The sequence below is a fragment of the Pipistrellus kuhlii genome, unplaced genomic scaffold, assembly GCF_014108245.1.
Source record: "Pipistrellus kuhlii isolate mPipKuh1 unplaced genomic scaffold, mPipKuh1.p scaffold_m20_p_13, whole genome shotgun sequence".
NCBI classification, from domain to species: domain Eukaryota; kingdom Metazoa; phylum Chordata; class Mammalia; order Chiroptera; family Vespertilionidae; genus Pipistrellus; species Pipistrellus kuhlii.
Window position 1 is genome coordinate 30,259,615 of NW_023425438.1, and position 18,704 is coordinate 30,278,318.

At 41.8% G+C, this 18,704-nt stretch overlaps 1 protein-coding gene and 1 pseudogene across 1 annotated transcript in view; both read left to right on the forward strand.

The window, feature by feature from the left end:
• B3GNT2 (UDP-GlcNAc:betaGal beta-1,3-N-acetylglucosaminyltransferase 2) overlaps positions 1–2,211 on the forward strand; it is a 38,512-nt gene extending 36,301 nt beyond the window's left edge. The window contains exon 3 of the transcript XR_004987468.2: positions 2,202–2,211. The gene's annotated coding sequence lies outside the window, so the exon portion shown is untranslated. The remainder of the gene's footprint in view (positions 1–2,201) is intronic.
• A 13,197-nt stretch (positions 2,212–15,408) lies between these two features.
• On the forward strand, positions 15,409–18,100 carry LOC123652222 (annotated as a pseudogene).
• The last annotated feature ends 604 nt before the right edge of the window (positions 18,101–18,704 follow it).

Here is an 18,704-nt window from a genome sequence, read left to right on the forward strand (position 1 = left end):
TAATTGAGAAAGATAACATTTTTAATAGTTGACCATCCATCAAGGACCCTGCCTGGATAAGCAAGTAGATTACATGACATTTGAAGTCTCCTCTCTCTTTCAACATTTGGATGTTGAGGGTAGCATTTCAGGCCTGACCAGAGGGGCTGGTACCTGTAGATTAGACTTATAATTAGGGGAAAGGGTGAGCCTGGAGGCAGACCCCAGGGTAAGCCTAGCTTGGCAGGCATACCCTAGCTCGGCAGGCATACCCTGGGCCCATGAACGGTGGTATGCAGACCTTGTTAGAAGCAGTAGATGGGTATTTGGGGCTTTGGAACAGGAATCTGGTGGGGGAACTATGGAGAAATACTGAGGTCAGTGTGACAGATATGGCTCCAGGCAAAACAGAAGGCCAGCCCAGGGAAGGGAATAGTGCCGAAGGAAGCAAAGTCAAATGCCAGACTGTGGGGGAACCAGATGGAATTCCCCTGGTTTAAGACCAGCTGACAAGCCTGACTTGGGGTCTTGTTGGCAGTACAAGTCCTGCTCACCCTTAAGAGACTTTCCAGCTATTTGCCTCTTGTCAGCTACATGAGTGAGTAATGACAGCCGGATATCTCATTTAAACATAGCTCAACATTCTGAAATCTCAGTTGGCTAGTTGCTCTGCTCAGCAGTTCTCTCTTTCTTAACATAAGGGCAGTTACTTGAGGCCATCAGACTTCAAGAGGAAGGCAGTTTCCTGAATCTGATCTTTATCGTTTTGCTGGCTGCCATGCTTCTGGTGCTGGCTGAGAAATAGTAATAGGAAGCTCTTGAGAAAGGCTTGGGGCCTCAGTCATTTTCTGACTCAGTCTCAATTTAAATTGCAGATCACAGGCTGATAAAGCCTGTCTTAGCAGGGCCAAGAATACAAGACTGCATTCCTTAACATATCAAAAGATAAGTGATGGTTTAAACAAAAATAATAATGTATTGTGGGGTTTATAACACATGTAAAAGTAAAATGCATGAAAACAATAGCATAAAGGCTAGGAGGGGAGAAATGGAAGTATACTATTGTAAACTTCTTATATGATATGTAAAATGGTATTATGTCACCTGAAAGTATTAATAGATTGTGATAAGTTAAAGATATATACAGGGTTTCCCAAAAAATACACTTTGAATAATTATTAATTCCAGTGGGTTAAATCTGAAATGAAAGAAACATCAGCTGGAAAATTTATATACATTTTTTGGGGACACCCTATATTATGTAACCTAAAGCAACTATTAAAGTAAAGAAACAGAGTTATGGCTAATAAGACAATAAAAAAGATAAAATAGAATCATATAGTATGGTCAATTAATCTATAATTAGGCAGGAAAAGAAGAAAAAGGCAAGAAAGGACATATAGAGCTACTAGAAAACAAATAATATGATATACTTAAAACCTAATTTATGACAATAATTATATTACATGAAAATGATCTAAGTAACTTCAATCAAAAGATAAAGAATGTCAGATAGGTTTATCAAAACAAGACTGAACAATATGCTGCCTATATGAAACACACATAAATATAAAGATACATAGCATAAAAGTAAAAGGATGGAAAAAGATATACATGCAAACATTAGTCAAAAGAAAGACATGGTGACTATATTAACAGACAAAGTTGATTTCATAGAGATAAAGAAAGTCATTTCATAGACATAGTGAGAATAAGGTCAATTAATCAAGAAGATATTAAAATCCTAAATATTTATGTACTTAACAGATTTTCTGAACATATAAAACAAAAACTAATAGAATAGCAAGGAGAAATAAATCCATAATCATGGCTGGAGATTTCAGTAGTATCTATATATATAAAAGCCTAAGCAACCATTTGACCAGTCGACCGTTAGCTATGACATGCACTGACCACCAGTGGGCAAATGCTCAATGCACAGGCATGGAAACATGGAATAGACTCATGAATCTCAGATGAAATGGGGGGCAGAAAGAGATTAACCAAAGATCTTATATGCATACTAGAGGCCTGATGCATGGATTTGTGCTCTGGTGGGGTCTCTTGGCCTGTGGAGATTGGGCTGAAACCAGCAGTCCAACATCCCCTGGGCACTCCTGGATTGCGAGAGGATGCGGACCAGGCCAAGGGACCCCACCGGTAAACAAATCTGTGCACCGGACCTCTAGTATATTTATATTTTTTGGAACTAACTACTGAAGTTCTCTCAAGGAAAAAAAAAATAGGTTTTCCTTAATAACTCTATAAAAGAAATAGAATTTTTAGTTAAAAACTAGCCCACCAAAAAAGTCTCTTAAGGGTGAGCTTTACCAGTGAATTATACTGTACCAAACATTTAAGGAAAAAAATAATAGCAATTCAATATAAACTCTTCAAGAAAATTGAAAAGGAGGACACATTTCCCAATTCATTTTATGACACCAGTATTACTCATACATCAAAACTGAGCAAAAACATTACAAGAAAATGATAGACCAATATTCGCCATGATTATAGGTGGAAAAAATTCTAAACAAAATTTTAGCAAATGAAATTCAATAGTATCTAAACAGGATAATCATGACCAAGTAGGGCTTACTCCAAGATTGTAACATTGGTTCAACATTAAAAACTGAATTAGTGTAAGTCACCATTTTAACAAAACAGAAAAATGCTATGATATTTTAATATGATATCTCTCAAAGCAAAAACAATTGACAAAGATAGACAGGAGGTCTTGGGACCTGCACAGATTCAGTCCCAGCTCAGCCCCAGATCTTTCACAGGGTGAATCCTCAGTGCCTTGTTTGGCCCGGCGGGGGTGGGGGGGGGGGGGTGGGGTGGGGGGGTTGAGGGTGAGGGCCTTGGGAGCGGGTTTATCGTTGGTTTGAGATTAGTATAGATTGGTGAACTGTTCTCCAGATTTTATTGCTGAGAGGTTAACGGTATTGAGGAATTCTAGGAATCAAGAAACCCTCCAAGCCTGACTGAAGAAGAAGTCTTTGTTTAAAATGTGAAAGAACCTGTTGCCAACATGTGCCCTCTTGTACTTTCTCAAAGCTGCTAGTGATGGGGGCTGTGGGGCTTGTGGAGGGAGGACTCTTTCTGTGTCTTTTATCTCTGTAGCCAGATAAGATGACTTCTTAGAGATCCTCTGTTCCTGGGAATGTCCAGGGTCCAGTTTCGGATTTCTCCTGAGCCAGTCTGTTCACATTCTCCCACTTGGTTTAAAGGCGCCTGGGTGGGTGGTGCCCTTGTGATAACAGCGAGTATTGCATACAGACCATTACAGACCATTTCTTAGGGGAGGGGGGCGCCATAGGGGTGGGGGTGGGGTGGGGAGGGGGCCTCTGTTCATTTCTGCCAAAACTAGCAACAGTTTTCTTTCTTTCTTTCTTTCTTTTTTTTTTTTTTTTTTTTAAGTTTTCTTTCTTTTTAACATTTTTTATTAAGTTTATAGGGGTGGCATTGGTTAATGAAAGTGATACAGGTTTCAGGCACATCATCTGTGTAGTGTATTGTGTGTTTATCACCCAAAGTCAAGTTTCTTTCCATCACGATTTATCACACATTTACCCTTTTCTACTCCTCCCTAACCTCCCCTTTCCCTCTGTTAATCACCATGCTATTGTCTGTCCGTGAATTGTTTTTTATTTTGCTTAATCCCTTCACCATTTTTCACCCAGCCCTCTTCCCCCCCTACCCGCCCCCACTCCTGGCTCTGACAGCTGTCACTCTGTTCTCTGTATCTATGAGTCTGTCTCTATTTTGTCTGTTTGTTTTGCTCATTAGATTCTAAATATACTGGTAAGTGAAATGGTATGGTCTTTGTCTTTCTCTGACTGGCTTATTTCACTTAGTATAATACATTCCAGGTCCAGCCATGTGTTTAAAAAAGTAAAATTTCCTTTAAAAAAAATTTTTTTATGGCCAAGTAATATTTCATTGTATAAATGTACTACAGTTTTTAAACATTCATCTTTATTATTGAAAGTATTATAGGTGTCCTCCTTTCACCCCCTCCCCATTCTACAACAGCGTTTTTTTTTGTTTTGTTTTGTTTTAATCCATGCCCATCCGATCCAAGATGGGCACTTGGGCTCTTTTCAAATCTTGGCTATTGTAAATAGTGCTGCAATGACTATTTTCTTTCCAATCAGTGTTTCTGGTTTCTTCAGATATATTCCCAGAAGTGGAATCTCTGGGTCATATGGCAGTACCATTTTTTATTTTTTGAGGAAACTCTATACCATTTTCCACAGTGGCTATACCAGTCTGCATTCTCACCAACAGTGCACGAGGGTTCCCTTTTCTCCACGTCCTCGGCAGCACTTGTTGTTTGTTGCTTCATTGATGACAACCATTCTGACAGGTCTGAGTGCTGTAGAGAAAATCAATCAACGCTTAGAGAAATGGAGTTACATAGCTTGATTATCCCGGTGTGCTAATGGAGGTTGCCTCTCAAATTCCGAGCAAACCAATATGGTGGAAGCCCCTTTTATTTTTATTCCCTTTTGATGTCTTTGTCCCCCAAATATGGATTATGTTTCTGGACCTTTTGTGAGCTTTGCAAAAAGCTCCAGGTGTTGGAGGTCTTGAGATCATACCTAAGGGCCTGTCCCGGCGCCAGTGCTGATAACCCCCTCCGGTAGCTGTGTCATGGTTTATGGCCTCTGTAAAAATGTGAGCATTTAGATAACAGGTCTTGCAAAACCAGTTTGTGGAGAAAGGGGCAATGATTTAATTATAGGTTATCAAGAATGGACACTGGGCTTGTTGGCACAGATTCAGATTGCTAGCTCTCCCCGCCACCCCTCCCCCCCCCCCAAAAAAAAAAAATCAGGGTTACATTGGAATTAGCCTTTTAGCCTTCTCATGAGGTGATGTCTCATTGTGGTTGGTTTTAGTTTGTATTTTTCTGACGTTGAGCATCTTTTCATATGTCTATTGGCCATCTGTACGTCTTCTTTGAAAAAGTGTCTATACAGGTCCTATGTCATTTTTAAATTGGATTGCTTGTGGGTTTTTGCTGCTGTTGTTGTTCTGAGTTGTGTAAGTTCTTTATGAATTTTGAGTGTTAACCTCTTATCAGTTTGATCATGGGTGAATATGTTCTCCCATTCAATGGGTTGTCTTTTCATTTTGTAGATGGTTTCCTTTGCTGTGCAAAAACCTTTTAATTTGATGTACTTCCATTGTTTGTTTGTTTCCCTTGCCCAAGAAAACATATTGCTATGAGATATGTCCAAGATTTTACTCTATGTTTTCTTCTAGGATTTTAATGGTTTCTCATCTTACGGTTAAATATTTAATTCATTTTGAGTTTATTCCTGAGTATAGTGTAAGAAGGTGGTCTAATTTCATTTTTTTTCATGTATCTGTCCAATTTCCCCAACACCATTTATTAAATGGACTAGCTTTATCCCATTGTATGTTCTTGCCTCCTTTGTTGAATATTAATTGACCATAAAGTCATGGGTTTATTTTTTGGCCTCTATTCAGTTTCATGTCAGTTTTATGCCAGTACTATGCTATTTTGATTACTATGTCCTTGTAGTAAAGTTTTATATCAGGTGGCATGATTTCTCTAACTTTTTCGTGTAAAAGAAATTTGGGGGACAGTTGGAGAAAATTTGAATTTGAAATGGATATTAGATAATGTTAGGAGATTATTATTACTATGGGTAATATTATTATTATTATTATGTAGGTCAATGCCCTTAATTTTAGGAGATGCATGCTGAAATAATTAGTAGTGCATGTCCTGATATACAATTTATTTTAAAAGTTTTCAACAAAGACTAAAATGTTAACTGATATTGAATATAGATGAAATTTATTCCATTGTCCACATCAATTTTTAAAAAGTATATTTTTTATTGATTTCTGAGAGGGAGAGAGTTATAGAAACATCCATGATGAAAATCATTGATTGGCTGCCTTCAGCATGTCCCCTACTGGGGATTGAGCTGCAAGTGCCCTCACCAGGATTTGAACTGTGATCTCCTGGTTCATAGGTTAACACTCAACCACTTGCGCCACACTGGTGGGGCTCCATGTCAATTTTTGATTCAACAGTTTGACAATTTCCACAATAAAATTTGAAGGAAGAAAAGAAATAGAACATTGTCCCCTCAAAGTTTCCTTTATTCTAAGTGTTGTTGTTGTGTTTTTTTTTAATGCATTTGTTTGCTGTTTCTATTATTGCTATAAAGGATAGCTCTTGGAGCACCCCAGGGGGCAGCAGCAGGAACCAGGGTCTCATTGAAGACTGGGGCTACAGTTCTCGGCTCCAGCTGGTTCTAACATTAACAACAACATTCATTATTGTCTTTTTACTCTTCTAGGTTCTCGGCTGGGGCCTCTGTTATAAAAGACAGATTTACAAGATAAAAAACACAGTGGTTTATTAATATGTTATACTTCATATATGTGGGAGAAACTCTGGGAAGAATAACTCAAAGAGGTGGCTAGAACTTGAGCTTAATTGCCACCTTCAGCTAAAACAAAGTAAAGTGTGGGGGATGCAAGGTATGAGGAAGTGACCAGGGGAAAATAAGATCAAAAGGGTAAAGTTTGTTATACAGATTTAAGTCAGCGCCTTTGCACTAATAAGTCTCCTGTGGACTAGAGTCAGCTTTCTTTACCTGGTACTGAGAGGGAGACACCCTTACAAGTGGAGATTTCCCTTCATAAATGTCAATTTCCCTTACAAAAGGGTAACTTCTATTCTGTTTTCGGAGCTTCTCCTGTGTCTGCTATTTCACAAAATAATGAGCTCAAAATACCCCTGAACCTAAAGAGGCATATTTGGGGTGGCATATTCTGGTCTGTTATGTGGTCCTTGTTCTGGGCCTCAGCCAGTTCCCCCTATTACATAAGAGTCATTGTGCTCAAGCTTTACAAACACAATTTCATTAAAAACACACCAACAAGCAAGCAAAGAATGCTTTGGGCCAGCCTTCAGACAGCCAATAATGTAGTTGAGAGACAGGTCTTCGAACTCCCTATAAGAAACAGAGGAAGAGCCCTGCCGGTGTGGTCAGTTGAGTGTCATGGGCTATTCCCAGGCAGCACACATGCCAGGGTTTTGGGCTTGATCCCTAGTAGGCAGCTAATTGATCTCTCTCTCTCTCTTACTTTCTCTCTAAAATCAATAAAATCATATTTAAAAAACAAAGAGGAAGAAAAGAGAAATCGTGAAAGGAAATTTCAGAAAGAGCCATTTATTCTGTCAGGATTTGGGAGGGATTCAGAGAAAAGGCAATTTCTGATCCCACCCGGAAGGATTTTGATAAACAAGGTGGGGGCATTCTTGGAAGGAGAGAGCCACAGGTTGTCGAAAGTGCCAGCTCCTGTTGGAAAACCATGCTGCCAGGTGCCTGCTGTTGAAGTGGAGAGTCCAGGATTTTTGAAGTGATTAGTGAATAATTAGAACAGTTTTTCCCCGGGTACATGGTCTGCTCATTCATTCACGTTTTATATATTTGATCTTGGTCTTAGAAATTGTCCCCAGAGGTTGGTTCTAGAGCTCGATGTTCTCCTGTTTCTGCGAATCACAAAAAGGCTTCCCTTTTGCTGAATCAGAAAGTAAAGTAGAGTTGCAGAATCTTGCTTAGTAGAGTTGCAGAAGCTGTTTTGATTTTAGATCTTCCTGATGGATATTTGGGCATTTCACCATCCTTCCCTTATTTGACTAAGATAAATTGAAAAGGAGAGAAAGGCATTCTTGAACCACAAAGCCCAAATCACAGTTTCCCTCAATTTGCTCCAGGTGGGGTAGGAGGTTTTAATCACAACAACATGTAAGAGATGTAAAATCATCTGTTATTTTCTAATTCTAAAGTCACTTTTGTTACTAACTGCAGATGTAATAACTGGCCAACTATTGAATGTGCTCTAATAAAAATGGAGAGCACAGTTGGAATATTGGATCTCCATGAATTAGTGTGAGCCCGGAGGTAGGTAACTTAGGTTCTCTGAGGCTCAATTTTCTCATCTGTAAAATGGGTGTAACTAAATATAACCAAGCTTTCCCTGGAAGCTCAGATCAGACCTCACAAATAACGATGTACTACCAAAAGAAGAAGAAAAGCCATATAACTGGTTGCAAAGGATTAAAGAATAATCTTTGTTTCTTTGAAATCAGAATATATTTTCAATTGATGAGGACTTATTCAATCATGCACAACTTAACCACAGAAATGGGTTCTTAGATGGTCTTGTTGTTGTATGAACATCATGGAATATACTTACACAAACCTACATGAATAGCCTACTGCTCACCTAGGTTATATGGTGTAGCATTGTCATATATGTGTTGTATCATAGACTGAAACATGGTTATGTGGTGCATGATTAATATTTGTCCTGCTTTCCTTCCTTCCTTTTTTTCTTTCTCTTTTCCCCTTCCCTTTCTTCCTTCTTAACCTCCTCCCCTCCTTTCTGTCCCTCCTTTCTTTCTTTCTGGAACATAAAAATAATCATGTATCTTGAAATGACTATATTTCACGGTCAGTGATATCTTAGATTAAATGAAATGTAGCAGATTTTGTATTGAGGTTTTCCTGGAACTATGAAAGAAAAAATAAGTTATGCTTCCCCTACCAGTATCCCACTCTTTCCCACAATGCTCCTCCACTCTGTAGTGATGGACACATTCCTTTTTTTCTCCTGCAGCCTGCCGGCCCTTGCCAGGCAACTCCTAACCCCTCACCTACACCCCCATTTTCTCCTTATTCTCCCTGTCCACCTGTTAATCCGCCCAGACCACTCCAGCCCCTCACAGTCTCCATCTCTTTCTTCCCATCCAGCCCTCTCCCTGGACTGCTCCATTGCCTGTCCCCCACAGCACCGCACAAAGGAAAACAATCATCCAGGAAATGTACCTGCTTAGAAAGTAAAGAGCAGGAAGGCGACTATACACACACCTGATGTGTAACTTCTGTGCATGGTTTTATGGATAATAATAATATATACCTCCTAAGGCTTTGGTGAAGATTAAAAGACACAGGGAATGTAAACACATGGCAAGCTGCTGGCACGTGTTAAGAATTCAATGTTAGCGATTATTCTTTACTATTGTTTATAGAAGGTTGTACAATCAACACTGTAACAACACAGGAAAGACCACAACAAACAAAAAACCCAAGGAAAAAGAATCACTCAGAATCTTAAAACACTATGTCTTTTCTCGGTAGTAATCAGAAATATGCTGTGAAGAAATTTGATTTTTATATTTTTCCAAGGACAGGGCATTCTTATGAATCAAAGTCCATAAATGGAAATATTAAAAAGTGGAAAGAAAGTCATTGTGCATTTTTAATGTGTTTTAACTGGTAGCAGTCTGTGATATTTTTAGATCCCCCAGAGAGGAAGGAACTTCTTCCTCTATCTAGCATGAATATCTTTTTCTCCAAAGGCCTTTTCGCAGAAATATTTTAAAATTCAAATGCTGCTTCCTACTGTTTTAATGAAGTATCTGAAGAAAACTGTAAGAAACCTTTTAAAGCTGGGGAAATAATTTTTAAGAGCTTTCCCATTTCTAGTCATGGAAGATGGGAAACTTTGCAGAGTTTAAAATGCAGCCTGTGATCTTAATTGTCATTTTTCATACCATAACTGAGAATTGAAGAGACTGCCCCAAAGGCTGAGACCCCACTATGGCTGAAGCGTGTTCTTCCCAGATTCATAGGTTGAAGCTTTAATCCCCAAATGTGATGGTGGTATTTGGAGATGGGGCCTTTGGAAATGGAGGTTAGATCAGAGTAAAATGAGGTCATGAAGTCATGAGGGTGGGCACTCATGATGAAATTGGTGCCCTCACAAGAAGAAGAAACACCAGAAAGCTCTTTTTGGAGAGAGAGAGAGAGAGAGAGAGAGAGAGAGAGAGAGAGAGAGAGAGAGAGAGAGAGAGAGGAGTAGAGAGAGAGAGAGAGAGAGAGAGAGAGAGAGAGAGAGAGAGAGAGAGAGAGAGAGAGAGAGAGAGAGAGAGAATAGCTGCCTAGTAATACAGTCTGGTATCCTCCCATATTCAAATCACCAAGAAGGTTAACATTGAGTTTTCTTAGGCCAGCCTCTTTATGCAAAGGGAGGTTTCCTAAAAGTATGTGAAAGTTGAGACAGTGTAAGCAGTAAAGAACACATGTATAATATTGTAAAACCAAACCAAGTCTTAGAAACTTAAACGTAGGAAATTTATTTTAAGAAATTGCAATGTGCAGTTTAACTGTACCTTGATTTTCTTGCTGGCCAAAATGTGGAGGTTATTCGTCGATATTCAACACAGGACTGCGGTATTTTGCTATCTCAGGGTTTCAGGCTGCTGCTTTGGTATTGACCAAAAGGTGTTGTTCCATCTGTGGAACAGCTCAGAGCCCTCAGACTGTGCCTGGAGCAGGACACAGCTGACCTGTGCTCAAAAGATTTCCATTGCCTTAAGGGAAACTGGGTTTCTCTCTAAAGGGAAATTATTATTCCAACTCTTTTGTGGGCTCTAAGAAAGGGAATATAAATATGGTAAATTCAGGGACCATTTCTCTGGGAGCCACCTGACAAAGAATTCCCTCTTCCTTACCTCCCTTTTGCTATATAGTTACATTATCCTCTCCCAAGGGGGCGAGAGAGGGAACTTTTGCTTTTCAAAACAAGAATCAACTGCCAACTTCCCATTCTAGAGAAATGTTGTGCTTTGTGTGAAGGGAAATGGCTTTTAGTCCAGGAGAATACCTTGTGGGGAGGAAGAAACTTGGCTCTGCCCTCTTGGTTCTTTTAGCTCACTGGTTCTCAACCTTTGTAATGCCGCGACCCTTTAATACACTTCCTCATGATGTGGTGACCCCCAACCATAACATTATTTTTGTTGCTTACTTCATAATTGTAATTTTGCTACTGTTATGAATCGTAATGCAAATATCTGAGTTCAGGGCTGGGACCAAAAGAAGGAAACAGCTAGGGTGCATGACACAGGCGTGTGGTAGGAATTGGGTGGTCTGGAGGGAAGGATAGCCCCAAGAACGTATGTACCCCAAGCCATTAAACTGCAGAAGGTAAGGGACAGGGCAAGTCTCTGAGGCTGAGAACTTCAGGCCACATCTGAGTCATGCCTCCTAAGGGCCAGGTATATGGTTGGGTGCTGGGAGAGCCCAAGTCCCACCCAAATGGTGGAGGGTGAGAGGGATCCAGAGGAGGAAGAACACAGCCATGACCAGTCCCAAATCACAAAACAAGGTCCATACCTGAGTCACAGATTTTGACACTTTCGTGGCCTAACTTTGGAGGTGCCAAAGGGCCTGGCATTGGCGGCTGGTCAGATGGCATCTATGAGGATGGTGAAGCAAAGTGACCCCTCTGGGTAAGGAAAGTTAGAAGGGTCATCATGTCACTGTGGCCTTCTGCAGCAGCCACTTGTTATATTTGGGGACAAGGTATGAAGTAGAAAACACTTTAACTATGATAGTATCAGAAACCTGACTATGTAGGCTTCTTAAATCCCTCCTGTTTATCCCCTTTCTTTCATAGTTAGCAGAGTCATTTGGAAAGCCTGAGAGTGTCCAAGAATAATTTTCAAAAAGTTAAAAACATAGCTCTCACACAGACACACAGGGAACCCTTTCATGGACTAAGGAGAGAACCAGCATAACGACAAAGCTAGTTCAAGAGTGAAGCATATTCTCCATTGAAACCGGATGTCTGTTAAAGACAGAACAGGTTAATGTCCTTGGCAATCACCCTTCAACCTTTGGGCTCTTCTTTTCTACCAGGAAGAAACCATTTACATCCTTACCGAGAAGGGGGGCGGTGGAGGGAGACTTTCAACATGGAGAAAGTCACTAGCAAATAAGTGTATGTTTCTTTTACATGGTAAGTGTGGCTTCATCGAGTCTGGCCTACTCAGTTGTAAATGAGGTCAAAGTTACATCCCTTAGAAGATCAGGTGACTTGTCTTGAGGTTGTTATAGACTCAGTCATGAGGCATGGAAGGGACACGCAGTCATCTTTTTGCTGAATTTCCCAACCGGGCATAATTTTTCTTCTCAAAGGGAAGCCAGGAGCAGAGCATTGTCCTCATGTAGGTCAGAGAACAGAGGAGGAGCAGCATCCTGGAGCGGCTGCAATGGGGCTGAAGGGCTCCTAGAAAGGGAGGACAGAGGCGATAATAAACTCCAGGAAGACAAGGGAATGCCTGCTCAGCCCTCCCCTCCTGGGGCCTCTTCCTTTACCTCTGAAGCCAGACCTTTCTGTTACTGTTCGAAGAAAGATACTGCTGGTCCCTCATACCCACAGGCTTTCCTGTGTCACCACTTGGGGACTCTCAATCTAACATGGGGCTCAAAAAATTATGAGGAACCCAACTGGGGCCTGGGATTGAACCTGCAACCCAGGTGTTGGCCCTTCACTGGGAATTGAGACCCTTTGGTGTGTGGGCCGACAATCTAACCACTGAATCCCACTGGCCAGAGCATTTTTATACCAAGATCATGTATTACTATTTCAATGGAAAAAAGAAAAATCCCAAAACCAACGGTTCAAAAACACCATAACATTAATAGCAGTTCAGTATGTAAGTGGACAGCTTCCAGGCACTGTCTTTAGTGTTGAATCAGCCACTGGTAACACTTTAAGCTGATAAAAGGCTTGGCTTCAAGAGGCAGAGCACATTGTGGGCAGAATCTGGTCCCATTAATCCATCCCCAAGCATGGGTTTAATCGAGTCTCCTGATTGGCTGTAACTACTGGGAATATCTATTATTTATGGCTGGTGTCCATTCTGACGGGGCCAGTGTTCTCTCAGGTTGTTTTGATGGACCAGTTGTTAAATATTTGAGTAACATTCTGACCTGTCCCACTCAACATGGCTTTTCCTTAGCACTTCAAGTGGCTTCAACTATCTGAATATATCCTCAGATCCTGGTGTCTGACCTTGTCTCCTGATAGTGAATATTATTTAGGATGCATTTTGCAGCAGGTAATAGCATATCAACTGAAATAGGTTCAACAATACAGACTTAATTATTTTATATACCAGGTTTGAGAGTGGGCAGTCTCAGGGTGAATTTGGTGGCTCAAGGATGTCATAGAAGACCTAGAGTCTCCTCTCTCTCTCTCTCCCTCTCTCTCTCTCTCTCTCCCTCTCTCTCTCTCTCTCTCTCTCTCTCTCTCTCTCTCTCTCTCTCTCTCTCTCTCTTCCTCTTGTAAGTCTCTGTCTCTCTTGTTTTTAACCAAAAAGTAAAGTGTACCCTAAAAACCACCAGTGGGCTTCCACATGTTTTATTGACCAGAACTCAGTCATGTACGTACCCAAAGACCAATTACTGACAAAGAGGAAGAGCTTTGAACCAGTTAGAATTAATCTTCTTTAATTGGAGATAGGCCCTGAGTCAAGTCAGATGAACGAGAAAGAAGAGGAACTGGCAGGTGAGTAAGCACTTAGCTATAACTGCCACCCATAGCTCTTTAGCTGGCGTTCTTGGTAGATTAGAATTCGGTCAGTAGTCTGTTTCTCTTTTTTCTTGTTTGAAAATAACACCTATGTGTTTCTTATTATAAAAGCAAGGTATGCTGTTTGCTCCAGGGGTAGAATATAGAATACATACAAAAAATAAAAATCAATACATGAGTGTATTACATAAAGTTGGGACTGTATTATGTATAATCTAGTTTAGTAGCCTATCTATTTTCACTTAACGTTTTATGATGAACTTGCTGTTTCCCTCTTGGACCCAGCTCCTCTTCACACATGTCCAAAGGAGAGAAAAAGAAGTACAGAATGTATCATGGGTCTTCACAAAATAATTAATGAGATAAACCTCAATTTTGATTTGGGAAGGCCCTGATTTCCTACCTCCTAACTGCTCTCTGCATCTTATCACTCCTCAGATTCCCAGGACATCAGGACACCTGGGTTGAGAGTCTGGGCTTGGGGGTGGGGAATGACTATGTATGAATGCATTCTTCTCCTGACTGATTAGGACTTGGACTTGACACTGGGAGTAACCTCGCCCTCTTGGAGAGTCCCAACCTCACCCTTTCCGGCCTCAGCAGGACACTACGAGTATTATCTTGATATGACCTGTTAGCACCAACTGTTGTGCAAGGACTAAGCACACCTGGTGTTGCAGAGAGGTAATCATCTCTGTCTGCACAGAGCAGTGCTTATGCCTTCGTCCTGCCTGTCACTGCGTTGGCTGCAGGGAGGCGTGCACAGGGAATCTCCTGCCCGGCTGGACTTTGGGAGCGCCAGATGGGAGCCATTTGTTCCTAACAAACGTTTTTCTGATTACTCAATGTGCTGACCTCAGGCAGACTTTAGCAAAAACATAGTCTACAATGGTGCTGTGGAGTATCTGTTATTGTACTTGTAACTGTGGTCATGGTGTAGGCCGAGAAGAATGCCGATTGTCAATAGGGCTTAGAGCTCCACTCTGAGAACAGTGGGCCCCGAAGCTCAGAGTGAAAGGGAAAACGGGTAAAAGAGGGTCCTCCCTCCCAATTCTATTTATCCAGGCACGACATTTGAATGAGAACCACTTGGCAGCATGTGGCAGATTGTGTTTTCCAAGGATGTCCACAGTATCTCCCATTCTACATGCTCTCTGCAATGTCACCTTGTTATGCCTTCATTAAGAAGTGGGTCTTGACCTAGCTGGTTTGGTCCAGTGGATAGAGCATCAGCCTGTGGACTGAAGGGTCCCTGATTTCATTCTGGCCAAGGGCACATGCCTGGGTTGCAGGCTCAATCCCCAGTAGGGGGTATGTAGGAGGCAGCCAACCAATGATTCTCTCTCAACACTGATGTTTCTATCTCTCCTTCTCCCTTCCTCTCTGAAATCAATAAAGATATATTGGACCTGCATTACAACCATTTGCCTACCATCCAGAACTGAAATATCATTGTTGACATGTGCACATAAGGAACTGTTTGACATTGAAATTGGGTCTCAAAAGAACTGGTGGCCCAGAAAGAAACTCTCTACAGACTGATTCATATGCATTTCAGCATAACGATTATTGCTTGTCTCATTTTTGATTCTTATAAGTATATTACCAGTAGGAGATAATCTTACTCATCTAGGGGAAATGGTGGACAACATAGACTGATGGACAAGAACGGACCCAGAGATAAGGAGCCATGGGTCAGACTGTTGGACCTCAAAGGGAGGGTGGGGATAAAAGGGAGAGATCAACCAAAGGACTTATGTGCATACATATTGGTTGAAGACAACAGGAGGTGGGGGCATGAGTGGGGAGGGTGGGAGATTGGAATGGGGAGGTTGAGGACAAATATGTGATACTTTAATCAATAAAGAAATTAAAAAAAGATATATTTAAAAAAGAAAGAATTCAACAACAATTGTGAAGAAGAAGAAAAAGGAGGAGGAGGAGGAGGAGGAGGAGGAGGAGGAGGAGGAGGAGGAGGAGGAGGTCAAAAGCTCCTCCCCTGGACTCTGGCTGGCTCTGGTAACTCCCGTGTAATGTTGCCAAGTTTAGCAAATAAAACTACAGGATGCCCAGTTAAATCTGAATTTCAGATAAATAAAGAACAATTTAAAAATATATAAGCATGTTCCATAAAATATTTGTATGTTATCTGGCAACCCTACTCTCACGTACCCAAACGAATGTGACAGACGGGACGCATGCGACTTCCAAGGAGAGGCTAGAGGAAGCCTTGCAGCGTCTGCATTGGCCTCTTAAATACTTGCTCTGAGGACACTGCTCCTCAGGACACAGCCTCTTGGGAACCAGCAGGCATGCTGTGAGAAGCCCAGGCCTCTCCTAGCCGATCCACTCCAACATCCCAGACCTGTGAGTGAACAGCCTCTGATCCGGCTTCCCACAGAACTCCCGATGATGATGGGAACGTCCTCTGCCTGACTGTCCATCATAGAAGCCACTGGTTACATATGGCCGTTGAGTCTTAAAATGTGGCTGGTGCCACCGAGTAACTGAATTCTTAATTTTATTTAATGCTAATTAATGTAAATGAATATGTAAATAGCCACATGTGGCCACTGTATTGGACACTGCAGTTCTAGATGATTCAGCACCAGCCCTTGGAGTCACCCCTACCTGTTCGAGTCTTCCTAGCTGAGGCCCCAGGCATGATGGTGCAGAAAAAGGGCACACCAACATGCCCTCTCCGAATCCTAACCCACAGAATCCGGAAGCATAATAAAGGTTGTTTTCTGTAGACACATTTGGGGTGGGTGGTTACACCGCAAAAGGGACTATTTAGCAGAGGGTTCCAAACCCGAAGGCCCAGTGCCAGGAAGTAAGTCAATGAAGAGAACAGCCTTCTGGGAGGGTAACCAAGGCCCATGAAGAATGCGGAGGGTCAGCAACCTGCACCTGGAGAGTGTCCCCAGTTCCTGGTGTCCCAGAAAGGACTCAGGCCTGGCAGGTAGAGATCTGCGGCTGTCCAGGCTCTACCTCTTACCAGCAGCAACATCTCAAGTCACTTTTAACTTGGAGCCTCACTTTCTTAATCTGTAAAGTGGGACAAAAATGGCCTGCCCAGACTGGCAGAGTGTGCTGTTGGAGGGTCAGATGCGCCTGTGGAATGAGGGCACGCTGCTGGCTCCTCCCATCGGAAGCCGCCTCTTTGAACTTGCTCAGTCCTCTGCTCTGCACCAGCTTTGCAAACAGACCAGAGCAGCTCTCGTTTCCCTTCCAGGAACTCTGCCGTCGTAGGAGCCAAATTCTTATTAAACACACACTGGTTTTGAATTGAGTTGCTCTAGAAAGTTGCCAATCTCCCTAGAAACATCAACATTTTGGGGCGCAGTTCAGATGAAATCTCACTGTTCAAGGAAACCTTAGTGTTTTTCTAAGTATCCTGAGGGGCTCGGTGTCTGTGGGGGCCTTCAGCTCTGAGTTGCACACTTTGCTAACGGTGATTCCCCATGGTGACCATCCAGGTAGACGTGGGGTGGAAGGCCCCACTTGCCTGAAGGGACTTGCTTTGGGGCCTGGGCATCTGAGAGCGGGCTCTCAAGGCTCTCTCTGATGGAGGGGACATTGAATTAGGGCCAAACAGGAGCAGCAAGCTTATACATGATTCCTAGCAAAGAGCATGTGACAAGTGTATAGTCAATGCACCCTAACCTGTGGGAAGGGAGATTCCAAAAGTTTAGGAGAAGGATGGGCCTGATCCCATGTCCTGAGTGGAAACAGCAGAGACTTCAGAATGAGGCAGCCATGGGTTTGAATCCCGGCTCTACCTCTGAAGGGTCAATGATCTCTGAGACTCATTTTGTCTGGGAGAGGACTGTAATACCTACCTCCCAGGGTGTTGTGAAGAGAACACTAAGATACAGACATTTAGTCAATATTAAAATTAAAATTAAAATATACAATAAGTAATAACATAAATCCAACAGGGTTGGGGGCTTTAGAAAATGAAGTGTGGCTACTCAGCAGCACGTTGACTTGGTGCCAAAGGAAAAGATGGGAAGCAGAAGGGGTTAGAAATCCAGCAGGAATGCAGTCCGTAGCTACCACATTCCCACCTACGAGGATGAAAGAGAGTCCAAGTGCCCAGGGTCGGAGAAGATTTCAGGGCTTGGGTGGGCAGGTCAATCACACAAACTTCTGGGTGGCAAGTTAGTGATTTTTCAGCATAGTCAAAGATCTAGCAGTCTTGAAATGTATCTTAAAAGAATAATTAGACTTTCCCTGCTGGTATCGCTCGCAAACATGGGAAACGTTCCTAAAACCCGCCAAACTTTCTGTAAGGAGTGTGGCCAGCATCAACCCCACAAAGTAACACAGGACAAGAAGGGCGAGGATTCTCTGTATGTGCAGGGAAGGCGGCATTATGACAGGAAGCAGAGTGGCTATGGTGGGCAGGCTAAACCTATTTTCCGAAAAAAAGGCTAACGCTGCAAAGAAGACTGTGCTGAGGCTTGAATGCGTTGAGCCTCACTGCAGATCTAAGAGAATGCTGGCTGTTAAGAGATGCAAGCATTTTGAACTGGGAGGAGACAAGAAGAAAAAGGGCCAATGTATCCAGTTCTAGAGTGTCATATTTTGTTTTATTATATGACAATAACATCAAAAAAGAATAATTAGAATGTAACTCGAGGTATATTCAAGGGTGCTGTTGGTAGATAATAAAAAACTGGCACGCCAAAACCAGTTTGGTTCAGTGGATAGAGTGTTGGCCTGCGGACTGAAAGGTCCCAGGTTCCATTCCGGTCAAGGGCATGTACCTTAGTTGTGGGCACATCCCCAGTTGGGGGTGTGCAAGAGGCAGCTGATTGATGATTCTCTCTCATCATGTTTCTAACTCTCTATCCCTCACTCTTCCTCTCTGTAAAAAATCAACAAAATATATTTAAAAAACCCCCCAAAACTGGCAAATATCTGACATGAGATAATGTATAAAAGTGGATCTATATTTATTGACATGAGCAGATATTAAAAAATGTTATGCTATAAAATACATGTTAACAAGTAATGTAAATATTGTGGTGTCTTTTTTCTAAAGTACCTATATAGACACCATAAACCTGGAATGCATATGGTAGGTTGATAGGATGTGTGTGTGTGTGTGTGTGTGTGTGTGTGTGTGTATTTTAAATGTGCATACCTTGCTTTTATTAGGATGTGCTTTTTTGACGGAGATATAAATTCACATATCATAAACTTTACCATTCACTTACAAACATCTACCATTTTAAAAATATGAGTCCATGGTTTGTAGAAGATTCCGAGTTGTGTAA